Source organism: Schistocerca gregaria, chromosome 1 (genome assembly GCF_023897955.1).
Source record: "Schistocerca gregaria isolate iqSchGreg1 chromosome 1, iqSchGreg1.2, whole genome shotgun sequence".
NCBI classification, from domain to species: domain Eukaryota; kingdom Metazoa; phylum Arthropoda; class Insecta; order Orthoptera; family Acrididae; genus Schistocerca; species Schistocerca gregaria.
Genome location: NC_064920.1, coordinates 61831382 through 61853708, shown reverse-complemented (window position 1 = coordinate 61853708; position 22327 = coordinate 61831382). Strand labels below are relative to the sequence as shown.

Sequence of the window (22327 nt, the reverse complement as noted above, 5' to 3'; positions counted from 1 at the left end):
GGTCACAGGTCTGTAATCGCGCCCCTGGTCTTTAGGTACCAAAAATATTGGAGAAGCCTAAGCCAAAGCAGAGGACCTAATCATGAGTTTCTGAGAGATCTTAGCCCTAAGTATCTTTACCTTCGGGGGTGAGAGGCGATATGGAGATTGCCTAATTGGAATATCATCGAGGAGACATATGATATTCGAGAACGCTAGTGACACCGAGGTTATCACTAAGGAGTTGGGGAAAACCACGCAACAGCTGGCGCAACTGAGAGACCTGATTGGGCAAGAGATGGACCAAATCAAATTCATTAGCTGCAAACTCAACGGCGAAAATCCTGGCAATCTGCCGTACCCTAGATTTAGAGCTTTCTCCAAGACCAAACTTCTCGCTAGGAGAAAATAAAGGACAAGCTGTATCCGGAATAATCCAAGATCAACCCGGTTTTATGGATGAAATCACACCCCAATATTAGATTAACGGTTCTTTAACCAAGGCTGAAGATATAGGCCAGGAAAAATCGGTGACGGATATACTCCCCAGACCCATCCCCCAGAGGTAACGCCTGGCCATTGTCCACCCAACATCTCTGCACTGACGAAGGGACCGAACCAAGTTTCGTAAGATGCCCTAATTCCAAAAACCACTCAAAACTTGATAATGAAAAGGAACTGCCAGAATCCAAGAGAGCACAGACGGGCTCGCCACCTACCAGAGAAGAAACGTAAGGTCAAAGGTGTGATGAGGGAGCGACAACCCGGGTACACTAAGGCCTGAAGGTACGAAACTGAGTTTGAGGGCGAACCTGGCGTCATCTACTTGCTCTAGGAGCATGAGGCTGAACACAAGATAGTAGCAAATGAGCTGTACTGGTGCACCTGAAACACTGGGGTCACCTTTTGATAACTTAAATGGATACAGATCGGCGCCTACATCACCCTCCTTGGTCTCCTGACGTACGTGGTTCTCAAGAGGTAATGCCGATGCTGCTATAACACCATCACAGAGCTCTCCCCATGTTTCAGGCTGCTTATGGAAAACAAAATGCGACGTATCTGCATTAAGAACGATAGAGACTAATTATTGTTCAGGAAAATCAATAAGCTTCTCACCCTGCTGCACTTCCCAAATATAACGACACTCGAGTTGTTTTCGAAACCCGGTGGTTAACCATTGGCTAATTACGAGCTACCTTATTTGCTGCGAGGAAAGCTCTTCCCCCATGGCACGTGAGAGGAGATTCTGCAACTCGCCTCTAGCTAGCGGGTACAACAATGACAAAATTACTTGGTGCAGAACGCGAAAGGCGGGCGCGTGTTGCTCTAGACGGACCAACAACCACAACAACTTCTTCACACGATCAAGTCGCCCTACAAGCAATTCAGTAATATCCCGAAAGAAATAGGCCATATGATTAGGCAACTTGGCGAACACAGTACCTAAATTAACAGGAAATGGAACAGTGCCATCGCCGGGCTGACTGATGCTCTCGCCGATAGCACACCATCTCCAAACTTCCTCCCATCCAACACCAAACACGTAAGCTTAAAGTGTAACACGCTTACCTGGTTCACCAATTAAAGGGTCATATTTTCTTGTGATGGTCCCCAATTGTAACAATTACATCGGCTACCCGATTAGTTAAATGCATCAACTGTGCCCGCACCCGATCCAGCTGAATGTCACTAGGTTGGGTTCCCTCTAGGAGACAAATAGTGTCCTCAAGGCCCGTAACAGCCTCATACAGAAATTTCATCGCCGCTCCTGTCTCACCGACCACCGCCGACGTGATGTCAACCGGCTGCAGCACGGCAGCCCGCAAATGGACCACCAGTTACGGAACACTTCCCTCAATCTGTTGGCGCCTTATTGCAAACTCATAGACAATGTGGTCTTTCCTGGGGAGACTGATCCCCGGACACACGCACCTGAAACAAGCCACACAGGGAGCAGTACGGTGCCACAAAATACAAACAGAAAAAAAGAGCGAAACTGACAGCAACTAGAATGCCAAGCACAAGCGTAACCACGCTCTGCTACCAGTGAAACGCCCTGCTGAACCCGCAGAACAGGACAAGTAGTCGGAATCGTGGAAGGTGGCCAGAATGAGCGGCTGTCAGTTACACTCCAAACATAACATTTTATTTAGTTGTCCAAACATTACAGCGCAACTTCTAAGCTTGACTATCGACAGGAAACGACTTTAATTCTAAAACAGCTGAAGGCCCAAGCATTAAATACAACTGCTATAAATACTTGTTTTATTTTTTAAAGACAGAAGGCTCTAGGCTTTAACATGAAACAGTATTTAAGGCCAACAAATGTAAGATTTAGTTAATTCCACCACACGGAAGCTAAACCTTCACCAACTCCAACACTCGCTGTTGCTCCCAGGAATACCGCCAACAGCGAACCACCAAGGGAGGGGACAAGGTGAAAAGACGTGGCATCGGTAATTAAATCACCACTCAACTTTCATGTCCTGGGTCGGTGAGCCCCGAACCTCGTAGCACTCTGAACAGCCCCCACATGCTCCGACAATGCATAGAGACCGCCAGTGGTCCCGGTCCACTGCACCGTTCAGAGACTTGCTAGCTGTTCCTCTCCAACCGACTCACTGGCTGTACGCCACCAAGTCGGAACTATAAACACCAGAACTAAGATGGTATACGATGCAAATATCGATACACACCGCTGTTGCCATGCGTAGAAAGAGGAAGAAACACTGCGTAACTGCAATAACCGCGGGGAACCAAACGCAGAGTAACAGCCAAGTTTTAAAACAACGCATAAGCCTGGGGCAGCACGGCTCATCCTGGTTTTGCTTTTTTTGATGTTCATCTTATATCCTCCTTTCAAGACGCTGTACATTCCATTCAGCTGTCTTCCACGTCCTTTGCTGTGACAGAATTACAATGTTGTCAGCAAACTTCAAAGTATTTATTTCTTCTCCATGGATTTTATTTTCTACTTAAAATTTTTTTGGTTGCTTTTTTGCTTGGTCAATATACAGACTGAATAACATTGGGTATAGGCTACAACCCCGCCTCACTCCGTTCTCAACCATTGCTTCACTTTCAGGAGCTTGGACTTTTGACTGCCATCTGGTTTCTGTACGAATTGTAAATAGGCTTTCGCTCCCTGTTGTTGACCCCTGTTGTCTGCAGAATTTGAAAGAGAGTACTCCAGTCAACATTGTCGAAAACTTTCTCTTAGTCTACAAATGCTAGAAACATTGCTTTGCCTTTCCTTATCTTCTAAGATAAGTCGTTGGGTCTGTATTGCCTTACGTGTTCCAACAGTTCTACGGAATCCACGCTGATCTTCCTCGATGTCGGCTTCTACCAATTTTAGCATTCATCTGTACAGAATGTGTGTTAGTATTTTGCAACCAGGACTTATTAAACTGGTCGATCGGTAATTTTCACACCCGTCGACACCATATTTCTTTGGGATTGGAATTATTATATTCTTCTTTAAGTGTGACGGTATTTCGCCTGTCTCATACATCTTGCTTACGAGACGGTATAGTTTTGTCATGGGTAGTCCACTAAAGGCTATCAGTAGTAGTAATGGAATGTTGTCTACTCCCAAAGCCTTGTTTCGACTTTAGTCTTTCAGTGCTGTGTCAAATTCTTCATGCAATTCGATAGCTCCTATTTGATCATCTACGTTCCCTTCCATTTCCTCAACATTTTCCTCAAGTACATCACCCTTGTACAGACCCTCTGTATACTCGTTCCTCATTTCTGCTTTCCCTTCTTTGCTTAGGATTGTTTTTTCATCTGAGCTCTTTGTATTTATACAGGTGATTCTCTTTTCCTTTCAATTTTCGTGTAGGCAGTATATCTTACCTTAGTGATACATGCTTCTACATCCTTACATTCGTCCTGTAGCTATCCCTGCTTAGCCATTTCTCACATCCGGTCGATCTCATTTTTCAGACGTTTGTGTTGCCTTCATCCTGCTTCATTGAATGCATATTTATATTTTCTACTTTCACGATTTAAATTCAATATCTCTCTTGTTACCCATGGGTTTCTACTAGCCCTCTTCTTTTTACCAACTTGAAGCTCTCCTGCCTTCACTACGTCATCTCTCAAAGTTTGAATGCAGTACAAAATCCCCATGTCATCTTCCATATTCTTACACTCTAGTGCGTTATGACCACAGTACTGCCCACCACTATAGTACAGCGCCTTAGTTTTTGTCGTTTTGAGACTGAGCGTCACTTTCTCACAGTACCAGCCATGATGCGCTTTTTTCCTTAATGTACTTAAAACTAATTTCCTACCACCTGCAAGTAAATGACATGCTCCGTTCGGAAGGTCGATCTTTGCATTCACTCCAGGCAGAAATTCCAAGCCTAACAGACAAATTCCTTATTGTGAGAAACGTTGAGTCTGCGCAGAAAAACGTGGCCTGTAGATGCGCGATCGGCAGGGCACTTAAGGCGAGATTGGACGTGGGGCGAGTTACGGGCACTCGCTGTAGGGGATCTTTCGAACGTTGGAGGGGTAATGCTGTTCTAAACTATAGCGTACGGTCGTAAGTAGTAAGTGGAGCTCATACCTGTATGGTGACCATTCGAAAAGATCTGTCACCTCTGCTTTCGTCGGTATCTAAAACGAATTCCGCGGAGTTGGTTTTCGCCTGGCTTATTAACCATTGGTAAATTTTAGTAAACCCTGCACGTTGAACTTGTTGCCATGTTATAATTTGCTTCTATTGTCAGAACACAGCCGAGTTTACAGTTTCATCTCACTAAGATATTGTGCAGACTCATTTTAAAGACAATTTTGCAACAGTGGTTTACGAAGTTTGTTAAATAACGATCTGAGGAACAGTAAAGTCAATAGCTTATGAAAAAGCACACAATCGGTGCAAAAATAAACATGTAATATCTACACTTATATTGCCTAAAAACTTATAGCATTTCTCGTTTCACCAGCTATCGACGGCCCTTAAAATTACGTCTGTAGTTAGTGGAATCACTCAAATGACGAAGTTCTGCATAATAACCACATGGAAAAAAAGTCTCCTCTTTGCGTGCTATCGTTTGCCAAAATCTGATTCCGATATCACAAACCGTCAAGGAAATGTGACGGATGTTGTGGATATTACACTCTTGCTTTAGTGCTGGCGGGTCACAAGTGAGTGTGCTATGTCAGATCAACTTTTTCAAGATCAGTGACAGATGGAGACCAACTCCTAACTCTAAAGAAGAATTCATTATGTTAGCTACAATTAATACAGCGAAACATGTAGTGTAATATGTAACAAACGTAAAATCATAGTGAACCCTGTTCTTCATTGCATTTTTTCGAAATTCGCGCTGTGTCTTCCATGCAAATATCACCATACCTATGACCATTAATGAAATGTGCTCATTATCATGAAGCTTGTCGCCAATAGCACACGAGACTATACAGTTTTGGAGTGGCATTGTTGGTACACGAGGTTTACTGATTACAGTTTTACAACTCCCGTGAAGGACGTTAATATCTGCACCTGTGTCCGACAACTGTCGTCGGTATGCCTCCCACTACGGCATTCACTGCTGCCTGAACTATTTCTTCAAGTTGCATGCGCGATTTAAAATCTCTACAGTTTTCTTCTCGAAAGTCTGTATCCTCACTGTATGGTAGGCTCATGGTTATTTATTCTGGGTGTTCACAAAATTTTAAATTCAGATAAATATGTTGGTAACCATAACTGTTATACAGCACACACTATTAATTCCGCACTCACATATTTGTACAACTTCTGCCGTTGCCAATAAAAATAATAAACCCCATGGAGGCCCGGGAAAAGTATAAGCCTTCGGTATGTTCTGCCAGTCGTAAAAAGCGACGAAAAGAATAAACCACTAATAGAGCTAACCCCCTTTTAGTGTTATTAGTTGGTTCAGGACAGAACCAAGCAAGCCTCGAACAAGCGCTGTCATGGTCGGGGACGATGCTTGAACCCTATGCCCGTCCACAATGGTAACGACACTGCTAGCCACACGGAAAATGATTTAAATCCAAATAGAGGTGTTTTGCAGAATATGTTTCCTGCAACCATTCAGGAAGGAAAACAAAGACATAACATAAGGTGTCGGTTAACTTAATCTGACCATCTCATCCTGCTATTACCAAGCAACAAACTCAGGATCAAACAACTGGATACAGGTCACAAGTATACACAACATTACCAGATACCCAGAATTAAAATTCTCAACAGAACAACGACTAGCTGATCAGATCCGGGTAAAGATAAAAAATAACAGGATACAACAGTCAGAATTAGAAAATATCAAACAACAAGTGCAACAAATACTGAAACAAAATAATGTGCAATCAGAAGAAGAAAATACAGTAATGGACTCACACATCCCAGAGCAAACAAAGAACACCACGCATCAATTAAACAATCAGAGGAAAACGAAATCTTAAGACGGCTACCAGAACAAGCACAAATGGAACATGAAGCGACACATGTTAGATATAGAAGAAAAATTTCAGCTAACATATATAGAATACAAAGACACAAATACAGATATTTGACCATTTTTGCGTAGACCACCTAATAACCCCCAAGTCGAAACAACAATAACTATCAACACGATCATACACAACAAAATAAATGAAAATACAACTATGGAAGAGTTACAACTACTGGTTTATGTAGGGGCACTTACTACACTAAATATACACACTAGGCAGTGATAAGAACAAATCAACACACTTAAGAAACCCACAAAACCAGCATGGCAACACAGGCTACAGATCAGAATAGAAAAACTGAGAAGAGACATCGGACAGCTAACAATTTATAAGAAATGAAATCTCAAACAAAAAACGAAGAAGGTTAGGTAAAATCTCACAACAAGAAGCGATATATCAATTGGATGGAAAGAAGCAGAAACTACAAGCATTGGCCAAACGACTTAGAAGATACAAAAAGGTGGAAATAGAAGGAAACAAAACCATACATTCAACACAAACCAAAAGAAATTTTACCAGACAATAGATACACACACACATTAAAATAGACAATCCACCAAACATAACAGACATGGATCACTTCTGGAGCAACATATGGTCAAACCTGGTACAACATAACAGCCATGCACGGTGGACAGAAGCAGAAACAGACACATACAAGATGATACCACAAATGCCTGAAGTGATAATTGTGCAACATGAAGTCACCCAAGCAATTCTACTCAAAATTGGAGGCCCCTGCAAAAGATAAAATAGCAAATTTGTGGCTAAAGAAGTTCATCTCAACACATTCACATCTAACTAAATTATTTAACAGTTACATTGCAGACCCATACACTTACACAATGAATAACTTCTCTGAAACCAACATATAAAGCAGACACAGCAAACCCAGCAAAATATCGCCCCATAATATGCCTACCAACAATATACAAAATATTAACTTCAGTAATTACATAGAAATTAATTACACATACAACAGAGCAAAATTATAAATGAATAAGGTAAAGGCTGTTGTAAAGGAACACGAGGATGTAAAGAGCAACTGATAATAGATGCAGAGGTAACGTATCAAGCTAAAACTAAACAAAGGTCGCTACACTAACACACATTGATTACCAAAAAGCTTTTGACAGTGTACCCCACTCATGGTTACTACAAATATTGGAAATATACAAAGTAGATCATAACCTCATACAGTTCCTAAACATAATAGAAAAACTGGAAAACCACACTTAATATCCAAACAAATTCAAATAATATGACATCACAGCCAGTACAGATTAAGCACAGAATATACCAAAGACTCTCATTAAGTCCTTTCTGGTTCTGCCTTGCTATGAATCCACTATCCAACATGCTAAATAATACTAATTATGGATATAATATTACTGGAACATACCCTCACAAAATGACACATTTGCTATACATGGATGATGTAAAACTACTGGCAATAACCAACAAACAACTCAACCATTTACTAAAGATAACAGAAGTATTCAGCAATGATATAAATATGGCTTTTGGAACAGACAAATGTAAGAAAAATAGCATAGTCAAGGGAAAATACACTAAAGAAGAAGATTACATATTGGATAACCACAGCGACTGTATAGAAGCGATGGAGAAAAACAGTTTCCTATAAATATCTAGGATACAGACAAAAAATAGGAATATATAATGCAAATAGTAAAGAACTAAAGGAAAAATATAGACAAAAAGACTAAGAAGAATAGTGAAAACAGAACTGACAGCAAGAATCAAGACAAAAGCTATAAATACTTGTTCTATACCAATATTGACCTAATAATTTGGAGTAGTGAAATGGAGTAACACAGACCTAGAAGCACTCAATACACTCACATTGCCACAATGCCACAAATATAGAATACATCACATACATTGAGCAACAGAAAGATTCACATTAAGCAGAAAGGAAGGAGGAAGGGAAATTGACAAAAAACCTACATTATGGACAGGTACACAATTATAGAAAGAACTTTCTAGAATGAGCAGAAACTAGCAAAATACACAAAGGAATTAAACACACAAAGACATCAGCTACACCATTGCAATTTCATAACCACTTCTAGATCACATAACATCAACAGATACGAAGAAAGTAAATTGGAAAAAGAAAACATTACATGGCAAGCACCCATGTCATCTAACACAGCCACGCATCGATCAAGATGCATCCAGCACATGGCTAAGAAAAGGTAATACACTCCTGGAAATTGAAATAAGAACACCGTGAATTCATTGTCCCAGGAAGGGGAAACTTTATTGACACATTCCTGGGGTCAGATACATCACATGATCACACTGACAGAACCACAGGCACATAGACACAGGCAACAGAGCATGCACAATGTCGGCACTAGTACAGTGTATATTCACCTTTCGCAGCATTGCAGGCTGCTATTCTCCCATGGAGACAATCGTAGAGATGCTGGATGTAGTCCTGTGGAACGGCTTGCCATGCCATTTCCACCTGGCGCCTCAGTTGGACCAGCGTTCGTGCTGGACGTGCAGACCGCGTGAGACGACGATTCATCCAGTCCCAAACATGCTCAATGGGGACAGATCCGGAGATCTTGCTGGCCAGGGTAGTTGACTTACACCTTCTAGAGCACGTTGGGTGGCACGGGATACATGCGGACGTGCATTGTCCTGTTGGAACAGCAAGTTCCCTTACCGGTCTAGGAATGGTAGAACGATGGGTTCGATGACGGTTTGGATGTACCGTGCACTATTCAGTGTCCCCTCGACGATCACCAGAGGTGTACGGCCATTGTAGGAGATCGCTCCCCACACCATGATGTCAGGTGTTGGCCCTGTGTGCCTCAGTCGTATGCAGTCATGATTATGGCTCTCACCTGCATGGCGCCAAACACGCATACGACCATCATTGGCACCAAGGCAGAAGCGACTCTCATCGCTGAAGACGACACGTCTCCATTCGTCCCTCCATTTACGCCTGTCGCGACACCACTGAAGGCGGGCTGCACGATGTTGGGGCGTGAGCGGAAGACGGCCTAACAGTGTGCGGGACCGTAGCTCAGCTTCATGGAGACTGTTGCGAATGGTCCTCGCCGATACCCCAGGAGCAACAGTGTCCCTAATTTGCTGGGAAGTGGCGGTGCGGTCCCCTACGGCACTTCGTAGGATCCTACGGTCTTGGCGTGCATCCGTGCGTCGCTGCGGTACGGTCCCAGGTCGACGGGCACGTGCACCTTCCGCCGACCACTGGCGACAACATCGATGTACTGTGGAGACCTCACGCCCCACGTTTTGAGCAATTCGGCGGTACGTCCACCCGGCCTCCCGCATGCCCACTATACGCCCTCGCTCAAAGTCCGTCAACTGCACATACGGTTCACGTCCACGCTGTCGCGGCATGCTACCAGTGTTAAAGACTGCGATGGAGTTCCGTATGCCACGGCAAACGATGAATACAAATTATACTGGGACAGAACGATTACAACATAAAACACCACCACGTAACAAACCTGATATCACACTCATCAATAAAAAGAGGAAATTAACACAACTAATCAAAATATCCATACCCAATGCAACAAATATACAGAAGAAAAGAGGAGAAAAAATTAAAAAATACATCTAACTGGCTGAGGAAGTCAAGGACATGTGGCATCAGGATAAAGTTGACATACCAATTATAGTATCAACTACAGGAGTCATACCACACAATATCCACCAGTACATCAACGCAATACACCTAGATCCAAACATATATACAACTACAGAAATCTGTTACATTGCATTTAGGAACTTTCAGGTAACTGAACAAGTATCAATAATTACATATACCATAGAGTTAAAAGGAAGTCACACTTGATCAAGGTCCGCGTCACTTTCCATTTTTAACCAGACATAACGTCTGAGAAATAATAGATAATATAATAATATGCACATCATTATCATCATCATCATTATTATCAACTGGTCTGAAAACGAATTTTTCATTGTTTTAGCTTTCAGTTAAATTTTTGTAACTTTGACTGGTAAGAATTGAGTCTCTAGCAAAAGATGTTACTATATCCTGCTACTGGATAATGATACTGCAGCAATAAAATATAAACGAGAGAAAAAAATAAATCTTTAATGGCAAAGGAAAAGGCAATTTACAACAACAAAACACTGTGCATTCACAAGCGTCTGTAAATAGCAAAACTATTCCAAAGGCCGTAGGGCGAGGACTATGTAATTCTTCGTAAACAATAAACTGCTTGCTATGAGCATGACGTCGCCACTGTCCACATTAGGTTCGCTTGACCAGTCGCCAGCGCGCTGATGCCCATGCGCAGTTGACCCGCGTATGAGCAGTACCTTCTCCGCTTCCCGCTACTTTAAGTGGGTGTGTCAGCTGTATATGCATTAGCAGCAAGCACCCAGATGCTACCGAAAATTTTTTTTCTTGCGTGCCCTAGCTGCCAGATTTGCTCATGTGCAGAGTCGTCTCAGTAGGTGTGTGGAGGGGATTAGTCTCCACGTGACCCGTTATTAAGTTAAGTGATTTCGCTGCTTTTCTTCGTTTACAGCTCCCACGTCAAATGAAAAAACTTATTTCTATCAAGTTCCATGCACATAATTACGGAGGGCAAAAATATATTTTTTAATTTGTTTTCTGATTTTAGTTTCGTGGTGTGCGTACTGTACGACCTTCGGTACACACATTATCAGATTGGTTGACTTGTCGCTCTAACGAAGTAGGCGAGTGTCAGCAGTATGTCTCGTGGTGTTAACGCAGCGTGTTTGTCTTCTGCCATTAGGTCAGACGATAGAAACGCCACTTGCAAGCCTAGAGTAGCAGATTGACGGTGACCAGCTTTAAACAGAAACTGATTAATTTTCACACACATTTACCAAAATAATAAAAATAATAGTCATTACATAACTTGATTCTGGATGCTGTTTACAATTGACAATCTGAAGTTCCTTTGGTCTTGGTACATGAATCCTATTCTCACAAATCTCTGATAGTTAAAGAGTGTATACATTTCTCTTCATGGCTATGTACAGGAATATGATAATCTTATTAGGCGCAGACTGAATTTGTCTGTACCTCTCTATAGTGAAGTTTCAGACTGGTGCAGACTGACTAATCGAAGGTCGGTACACTCGTTGTAATACCTCCCCGTTCAGATATCACTGCGCGAGTATGATCAGCAAGGAGAAAAGGTTCTCCGTTAGCAGCAATCTCGTACGTTGCGCGTTACATATTAATACATGGATCAGTGGAACCAGAATTTGGTCCGTCTCTAAGACAGCGCCATCTCATATTGCGGAGATGGACGAGCGCTGTGACTGAGCTGTTGTGCTTAGCGTTGCGCGCACTAGTGGGAAAGTTGTGTACGCTCTGATTACGCGGAACTTAATCGCCTTGCAGAACAATGAAGTTATTTTTGCAAGTTTGCTAAAGAAATTTGCCTTTATTAATCTTTCACCTGAGGCAATCATTTTGTTTGAAACGGAAGTGTTTCATTCTACAGTATTGGTTAGTTCCAACAGTTCGCTGAATTTCAAGTCCACGTTATCTTCTGCCATGCATGGCATTATGCTATAATGAAGAAACAAAAATTAGATTGGAGAGTACTGGTACTCCAAGAAAATTTACATCCCAAAAATCACACTCAAAAACTTAATATCAGATGGGACCTACTTCATTGACAATCTGGAAAAAACAATGTGCACTTAAAGCCGATTTATGCTGTTTAGTGGGGTTTACGAAATTCCGGTGATCTTGAGAGTATGTTTCTTTTATATTGTAATGTAAGCTCTCTTAGTGCTTTGTACATATTTACATGTGAGCTTCCTACACCACTGCAGCTCCTCACGCGCAGTAATGCCTCTTTTCTGGCGCTCTCTGGCAACTGGTAAATCGAGCCTATTTCTAACAGTCTCCAGATAGTATTGCGAACAGTGGTTCGAAAAGCGTTACTTTCAAAGTAAATTTCTTTTTACGCAAGATGAATTATGTTACGTGTGAGCGAGTGGTATGGATTTCTAAATCACAGAGCGTTTAAAATTGAGCAGTTTGAGGGCCAGCCACTTACAAGAATTCCGACCCCAGGCATTTATCTCAATTTTAAATTTACTGGCACGTTTGTGTGATGTATATTTAAGTATAACACAAGCCAAGAAAGAGAAATATTACGTGTAAAAGCTCAGCTTTTCTTGTAGCTAGCCTATGTGCATTAATATAAACCGTTAACTTTTTCTCTGTGTGTTCGCGCTACGTAACCACTGATCTTGCTATTGGCTGACTATAACACGTATCTTACGCTCTGAATATCTGCTGTCATCGGCTGACTAGATCACATGGCATGAGATACTGTATGACTGCCTCACGAAAAGACATCGCAACCTCTGTTTCAACGCTCCGGAAACTAACGCGCTGTGCTTTCGTCTAGACGAACCAAGATATATATGCAACGTACTCCATTCACCTACCACATCTTGACAATAAAATAAAGTCTTCAGTTTCATAAATACGGTGATTCTAAGTTACCGACAGGTGTTTGTGAGGCACTGATTCCCCATGTATACATCTGCTTTACAGATGTGATATTTATGAAATTAGTGACATCAAGACGTGTATATTCACATGTCAAACACGGCTGATATGCGTTTGTTTCCTTGTAAGAAGCGTTCTCCGTTACTATAGAACATGTTATATGAGTGATGCAAGCATAGTACAATTTCTGAACCGTGATCGGATGTGAACAGTGGACGCCATACAGCTCTGCAGGTTTATATTGTGGACGTATCACGAAGAATCGATGTTTTAAGGAAGTAGTTTTTTTTTAATTTTAAAGTTTGTTACCTCAGTTTATCGTAGAGAAACCTGGCAAGAAGAAAGTATGTCATGTGCTTGAAATATGTTTCATACATTCGAATATTAACAGCGTTGCATTCCACACGACTTTTAGGAATGTGCACCGCTCTAACATTATAGAGTGTTAAGTCCAGAACTGTGTAGCCTTATGATCGCATGTGTTTATGATATCTCTTACCAATACGTTCTTAGTACTGACCCCAAACACTAGCACGATACGTTACAATTGAGAGCGCAGTTGATATACATAAAATGATTCAAACTCCGTACGTCTGGAGTTTGATCATGCGTAAAAACCACACGTTTCTTGTTCCTCTTGACTGCTATTGCAACACAACACTTTCGTCTCTACTACTATACGCCGATAAGGGGTGCTAACCTCCTTGACATGCGCGCATGTGGAGAAATCTTGTGCACTTGGATGGGTACAGCAAACAAGATTGGTGCGGAACAGTGCTCAGGGACTCGGCTCGCTCTATTATCTCACGAGATGCGAGATGTAGCGGTCTACTTCTGGTCAGCTGCATATTAACTCAGTGACAGTGCGGCAGACAATGTGAGATCTTTCAGTCTCTATCTTTATCCTAAGAATGCGAGAATTCTGTGACCATTGCGTAGGGAATGATCTTAAATTACGCACTACGATCGAAGTGCTACAAATGTGTAGATCGCTGTCTGGTATACTTTGGTGTATATGTTCGAGAACTGACAGTGAATAGATTTACTGCATAGTCATCTATCTACATTCGTAATCAAGGATTGGTTCCCTTAAAGTAGTGTTAGTCATGATACAGAAACTGGGAAGCATGCTGCCGCGTCATTGGTCGGTGTTGAAATCACGAGAAAATTGCAGCATCTTGTCAATGACTCTGGTGCTCATACTGAAAAAGTATAGGCGGCGGTTAGTAAGAAAATGAATGCACCTTTCCACTTGTTTGACCTTGCCGACGAAGTCCTATTCCTAATCCGTTTCCTAAGAAAACATTTCCATACGTCTATCCTGCATTCATAGCACCAGAAGTGTACCTGGTGGCAATTTCTAGAACTAACTTTTTCCAGCGTAAAACGGTTGGGTATTATCTCATGAGAATATTCGCTGCCATACTATACGGCCCACACAGGACCTGTACATCTACATGGATACTCTGCAAATCACATTTAAGTGCATTGCAGAGAGTTCATCGTACCACCTTCACAATTGTGTATTATTCCAATCTGATACAGCGTGAGAAAATAACGAACACCTATATCTTTCCGTACGAGCTCTGATTTCCTTTATTTTATCGTATTGTCAATTTCCCCCTATGTAGGTCTGTGTCAACAAAATGTTTTCGCATCCGGAGGAGAAAGTTGGTGAATGGAATTTCGTGAGAATATTCTGTCGCAACGAGAAACGCCTTCTTTTAATGAAGCCTAGCCCAAATCCTGTATCATTTCTGTGATACTCTTTCCCATATTTCACGATAATACGAAATGTGCTGCCTTTCTTTCAACTTTTTCGATGTACTCCGTTAGTCCTATCTGGTAAGGATCCACATTGCGCAGCAGTATTCTAAAAGAGAACGGGCAAGCGTAGTGTAGGCAGTCTCCTTAGTAGGTCTGTTACATTTCACGAAAGAAGCACGCGATTTCACTAGAAGCCTCTTGTATGTCACAGTGTCAAAAGGCTTCTGGAAATCCAAAAATACGGAATCGATCTGAAATCCCTTGTCAGTAGCACTCAACACGTCATGCGTATAAAGAGCTAGCTGTGTTTCACAAGAACGATATTTTCTTAACCCATGTTGACTGTGTCGATAGACCATTTTCTTTAAGGTAGTTCGTAATATTCGAACACAATATATGTTCTAAAATCGTGCAGCATGTCTACATTAACGATATGGGCCTGTAATTTAGTGGATTACTCCTACTACCTTTCTTGAATATTGGAGTGACCTGTGCAACGTTGCCAACCCCTGAGGCCGAGCGGTTCTAGGCGCTTCAGTCCGGAACCGCCGGACTACTACGGTCGCAGGTTCGAATCCTGCCTCGCGCATGGCTGTGTGTAATGTCCTTAGGTTTATTAGGCTTAAGTAGTTCTAAGTTTTAGGGGACTGATAACCACAGATAAGTCCTTTAGTAGAGCTCAGAGGCACTTGTGCAACATTCCAGTCTCTGGGTACGGATCTTTCGTCTACCGAACTGTTGTACATTAAGTAGTATGAAGCTAATGCATGATCATACTCCAAAAGGAACCTAATTGGTATACAGTGATTTAAGTTGCTTCACTAGTCCGAGCATATTTACTTCTTGGTTACTCACGTTGGCACCTGTTCTCGATTCGAATTCTGGAATATTTACTTAGTCTTCTTTTGTGAAGGCATTTCGGAAGGCTGTGTTTAGTAACTACTTTGGTAGCACTGTCTTCGATAGTATCTCCGTTGCTATCGCGCAGAGGAGGCATCAGTTGTTTCTTGCCGAGAACATACTTCACATACAACCAGAATCCCTTTGGATATTCTGCCATGTTTCGGGACGAAGTTTCGTTGTGGAAACTGTTATAAGGATCTCGTATTGAAGTCCGCGCTATATTTCTAGCTTCTGTAAAAGATCGCAAATCTAGGGGATTTTGCGTCTGTTTAAAATTGGCATGTTTGTTTCGTTGCTTCTGCAACAGTATTCTGACCTGTTCAGTGCACCGAGGAGGATCAGCTCCGTCGTTTGCTAATTTATTTGGTATAAATCTCTCAATTGCTGCCTATACTATTACTTTGAATCCAAGCCACATCTGGTCTACACTTGTATTATTAATTTGGAAGGAGTGGAGATTATCCCTCAAAGGCGTCAAGTAAATTTTTATCTGTTTTCTGAATAGGTATATTTTTCGTTTATTTTTGGAGGATTTGGGGTTACAGCATTCAATCTCGGTACGACAACCCAGTGTTCACTAATCCGTGGATTCGTTTTGATAATCATTATTAACTCAGGATTATTTGTTGGTAACAGGTCAAGTATGTTCTCACAACCATTTACTATTCCCGTGGGCTCATGATCTAACTGCTCGAAATAATTATCAGAGAATGAATTTACCACAATTTCGGATGTTTTACGCGTTCCTCCGGAATTAAACATGTATTGTTGCCGACAGATCGAGGGTAAATTAAAGTCACCACTAACTATAATCGTATGAGTCAGGTACATGTTTGAAATCAAATTCAGGTTTTCTTTGAACCTTTCAGCAACTGTATCACCTGAACTGGGAGGTCGGCAAAAGGATCCAATTATTTTATTCCAGTTACCATCAGTGATCTCTGCCCATACTAACTCACAGGAAGTATCTACTTCAATTTCGCTGCAAATTGACCTACGTCTGACAGCAACGAACCCTCCACCGCCAACCGTGTTTAGCCTATCCTTTCGGAACACCGTTAAGTTCATCGCAAAAATTTCGGTCGAGCTTGTATCTGTCTTCAGCCAGCTTCCAGTCCCTATAACGATTTGAGCATCAGTGCTTTCTATTAGCGCATGGAGCTCCAGTACTTTCCCAACACAGCTACAACAATTTACAACTGTTATACCGATGGTTCCTGTATGTACTGTACGTTCTTCCTGTGTTCGGCCTGCACCCTTTGTGACTGAAGCCCGTTTTGTGTTTTCCCGAGACCTGAAAACCCGCCCAGCCCCTGCTACCGGTGTAGCCGCCTTGTGCGTATAGTGGACACCTGAACCTATCCAGCGGAACCCGAAACCCTACCACCCTTTGGCGCAAGTCGAGGAATCTGCAGCCTACACGGTCGCAGAACCGTCTGAGCCTCTGATTCACACCCTCCACTCGGCTCTGTTCGAGAGGTCCGCAATCGGTCCTGTCAACTATGCTGCAAATGGTCAGATCTGCTTTCATCTTGCAAGCAAGACTGGCAGCCTTTACCACTTCTGTTAGCCGCTTGAAACCAGATAGAATCTCTTCTGATCCAAAGTGACACACATCAGTGGTACCGTCGTGAGCCACCACCTACAGTTGGCTGCATCCTGTGCTCTTCATGGCATCCAAGAGGACCTGTTCCACATCTGGAATGACTCCACCCGGTATGCACACTGAGTGCACATTGGTTTTCTTTCCGTTCTCGGCAGCCATGTCCCCAAGGGATCCCATAAGGAGCCTAGCGTTGGCGCTCCCAACTATCAATCCCAATAATCCCACCCTCTGTAATTGTCTGCATTTGTAGGTTGAAATAGGAGAGGTGACAGCGTCTGGCTCTGCGACAGCGTCAGCCACAGACAGCGCCTGGAACCTGTTTGTCAGACAAACCGGGGAGGCCTTACGATCGGCCGCCTCTGAACTCTTTCGCTACCTGCTACACGGTGGGGCGACGTCCCACTCCATCACAGGTGAGGGATCATCATCAGTGCCAGCTGTAACTGGGCTGTCCAGCGGTGAGGACCGATCGGAGGATTCGGACGCGCTGGACGTCAATTGAATCCCCACGGCAAGTCCACAACATTGGTGTCCGTCCACTGCACCCTCAAGCTGTGTAACCGAAGCTGTCACAGCCTGAAGCTGTCACAGCCTGAAGCTGAGAGCGAAGCGACGCCAACTCGGCTCGCATCCGAACACAACAATGGCAGTTATTGTCCATACTAAAGACCGTTTTTCCTGTATAGTTTAGTTTTCCACGGACTATCGGCACGTGCAGCGCCACTCTACTGTAGACCCTGACGAAAACGCAGGAACTGTGTCTAACACGCAGAGATTAAAAAAGCTAACTACCGAAGCACTCAGAGGAAACTAAATAATTTGCCCACGATTAGGAACTTTTAATATGTCACAAAATCTATTTACTTTCTGACTCAAACGAAAACGCGAGAACTGTGGCTATTATTTAAACACGCAGAAACACAAGAAACTAAACTATTAAAGTAGAGATGATATTACAAAATACGCTCCTGGTTAGGAACCCGGAAAAGTCACAATATCGGTTATTTTCCTGTTATTGCTTGTGTCGCTGTCGGCTACTGCTGCCTGACTGAGTACCTGTACTTTAATTATCCCCAGAACTTCGTTTGGCTATGGAAGACTATACACTAACTGCACAAAAACGACTAAGTTTATTGTTACATGTTGTATCTGAACTGCTTCCACACATTTGTCACACAGTGCCAAGAAGTTCGTATTTTTCATTTGTCAAACATACTGAGATAACGGACACACAGCAAAACTAACTTAGCAATTTTATGATTGGAACTGAAAAGTCAGCACCTTATTTTTAATCCCTTGTTCCTGTTAAGAAATATGTATCTGCCAAATAATCAGCTACACTGTCCGCCCCTATTAGCTGAGTGGTCAGCGCGTCGGGATGTCATACCTAACGGCCCCGGTTCTATTACCGGCTGGGTCGGAGATTTTCTCGGCCCAGGGACTGGGTGTTATTTCATCCCCATCGACACGCAATTCGCGCGTAGTGGCGTCAACACTAAAGACTTGCGCCAGGCGAACGGTCTCCCCCACGGCAGGCCATAGCCACACGTCATTTCCATTTCCATCAGCTACACTAGTTGATTACGAATCTAGTTTTTACTCGTATCTTGATGAAACAGAACTTGGAACTGCAGTAATTCAGCTACCTCACAATGTTTGACTCTGCAGATTTTCTGCAGTTTGTAAAACCAAGTAAAAACTAACTGGATCGTAGGTTCTTTTTGCCTTCTAATTCATATGTACCACCTCCGGTAAATCTACAATTCTTCCTGTAAGCTCATTCTCATAGCCCTGCAATCTGTAAGCGGAATTGTTATCCTTCACTAAAGCGACAAATTCGTTACACAGTGTGTGTACGGACCCTAGCATAGTGAACAAACTGTTGCAGCGCGTGCGGAACTTTGGCTCGAAGCATGAGCAGAAGCCACTTCATATAATTTAACATCGTAAATGTGGCTGAGTGCACTTATACAGTTAGCACCATACAGAAGGCTTCTGCGAATATCCAAACCTGCTGTTGTATTGGAACCCTGGTCGGAGACAAAAACAAAACTATGCAACATGTCCGGCGAAATTTTCATATCAGTCCCTCTCTTGTGCGTCTTCTCGTAATATTTACTTCCGTGAGCTTAACGGCCGGGAATTCGGCTATGAATAAAACGTTATTCAAACTAGACCAATCTGTGTTTATGTAATGTGCCGTAAGTGTCAATGCACGTTTTATACGAATCAGTCGGAATATCAACTATCGTAGTCAATTTTTTATTAATAACTTACGTACTCGTAATAACAAAATGTCTTATCCGGTTTTGGACTGCAAGAAGCCTCTTCTCATATGTTTACTTACAGCAGATATAATTGACATGACGTCTAAAACGCCGACTTCTCGATAATGTGCACCCATATAAATTTATTCTTGGCCTATTTCGTTTAAACCTTCATCAGACACCCCTCTCACTTCTAAAAGTTGTCATGTCCTTAGCACACATTGCAACAAACTTCGCTGCTACGTTTTACTACTACCTACATTCCTGAAGGTGTCAGTGTGGGATTTTTTACAAATGAATTTCCTTAAAACAGTTGCTCTCGACTAGAAAAACAGTAACGTTGATTAGTTACATATCCACACACACTTTGTCGACCGACCGACAAATTTTAAGGCAGTCTACATGACGCACGTTCCGACCGACTACACTGAGTAACTTCAGCGCCGCACGGCTCCTAGCTCTGGTTGTGACGTTCTTTTCTGTGATATACCGCTTAGTATTCCACAGGAAAAGAATTCGGATTTGGCTTGGTTGTTTTCGAATTAACAAGACCAGAAAAAGCAATGACAAAGCCGTGGGTAACGGAATGGATCGAGTGCTCCTACTCTGTATTACTTACGGAGCTGGGACCCGAAAATTTTTGGAATTATTTAAGAGTGGATGAATAATGTTCTTCGGAGCGCGTGAACGTCGTCAAACGATAGCTGCTCTTCGAAGCGCATGAACGTCGTCAAACGATAGCTACATCACGATTTCTGGCCACTGGCGGAAGTTACGAGCAACTCAGATTCACCGCAATTAATCCCGACTATTATTATCTAAAATGATCCTTGAAACCTGCAAAGTGACTCGTAATGACATGAGGAAATATTCGTGATAAAGCAAAAGCGAAACGAAAATGAAATTGTATTCATGTAAACTTTATGAATTTATGTTCGTAATTAATATTCATAATACCCCTCGTAAGTTGGAGAAATTCATTACAAATTAGACGAAGACTGAAAATGGCAACGGCGCATATTACGTAACAAATTCAGCAACATATTCATAAAACATGAAGCACTTAACAGTTGTTAGAACTTATGAAAAGCTCTTCACTTTCCTGTTCATAGCAGAAGGGAGTGACGATAGGTAGCATTTTTGTAACACTTCTAATGATCAACCAGGCGTATTTCATGAAGAAAAGTCCATCGACTGTCTGTAATTCGGTGTTTAGTTTTTATTTTCGATACGTGTCGGAAATGAAATGAAAATACAGTCTGTATATTTAAGGGTATCAGGCTTAATTTCCGAAGGGTATCGGTAATAAAACCAACAGACAGACGACTAACAGTTATTCACAACAGGGTCTATGTTTAATTTTTCCCTGTTTGCCACATGAAAATGCTACGGATTCGTTGCTTACCTCTGTATTGCTATTCTGCTCGCACGACATGTCCGACAGACACCTGAAAGCTCGAAAACTTTCGAAAACTCTGTCGTAAAAATTTCGTCTGCCTCGCACACTGTCACGTTAGCCACATTGAACTTAATTGAACCTCGCGCGTGGTGACTGAAAAGGAACTGTTGTCAGGCGGTTTGCACGGCAGACTACACAATTTGTAGGTCGAATGGGGAGGAGGGGTGCGACTGTTTGCTGGTCTTACCTAACCAACCGACCGCAACGAAAATTCGGTCGGTCTTTCGATCAACAAGCAACGCTCGTACAATTAGTAGGTTGGTCGGGCAACAAGCTACGCACGCACAATTTATCGGTCGGTCGATAAACCGGAGCATTTGTAGGGTCCTTTACTGACAATGACACTCTGACAATAACTGAATGATAGAAAGAGATCGAAAAACAGTAGATTCCGATATCTCATAACAGGCTTCTGACTGCAGCGTTGAAGGATTTGAATACTGTACCTCGCCAGCTATGTAGTATACCGATGCAAACATTACGACAGCTCACTGGCCACACCACTGGAGAGTTACTGGCAATGCTTGAGACAAGCTCGGCTGGGTAGCTGAGCACGATTTCTCGCAGTTTCCTTGTAGCCTCAGAGCCGTTCCTCGAAACTACTACGAAATTAACGAGCGAGGTTATGCAATGGTTAGCACATTGGACTCGCATTCGGGAGATTAATAGTTCAAATCTGCGTGTGGCCATTCAGGTACAGGTTTTCCTACATTGTCTGCTGCAAATGCCGGGATGGTTCCTTTGAAAGGACACTGCCGACTTCCTACTCCATCTTTACATATTCCGAGCCTGTGCTCCGCCTCGTTGTCGACACGATGTTAAACTTGAACCTTCTACTCCTCCAGCTACGAAATAGAGTTAATATTTGCCCAGATCTGAGGGAATTAGATTAGGAAATGAGACGCCTTTTGGGGAGCAAAGAAACTGACGATGCTCGAAGTTGGGAGGATATGAAATGTAGACTGGCAACTGCAAGGAATGCGTTGCTGAAGAAGAGGAATTTGTTAACATCAAGTGTAGATTTAAGTGTCAGGAAGTCGTTTCTGAAAGTACTTGTATCGAGTGTAGCCATGTATTGAAGTGAAACAGGAAGAGAATAGAAGCTTTCGAAATGTGGTGCTACAGAAGAATGCTGAAGATTAGGTGGGTAGATCACGTAACTAATGAGGAGGTACAGAAATGGAATTGGGGAGAAGAGGAGTTTGTGGCACAACTTGACAAGAAGAAGGGACCGGTTGGTAGGACATATTCTGAGGCATCAAGGGATCCCAAATTTAGCATTGGAGGGCAGCGTGGAGGGTAAAAATCAT

General features: G+C 42.5%; 1 long non-coding RNA gene across 1 annotated transcript in view; it reads right to left on the bottom strand.

Annotated features, from left to right (window-relative positions):
• LOC126284900 (uncharacterized) overlaps nucleotides 1–21076 on the bottom strand; it is a 31442-nt gene extending 10366 nt beyond the window's left edge. Inside the window, exon 1 of the long non-coding RNA XR_007551568.1 lies at nucleotides 20964–21076. This is a non-coding gene — a long non-coding RNA (uncharacterized LOC126284900). The remainder of the gene's footprint in view (nucleotides 1–20963) is intronic.
• Nucleotides 21077–22327: the final 1251 nt, after the last annotated feature.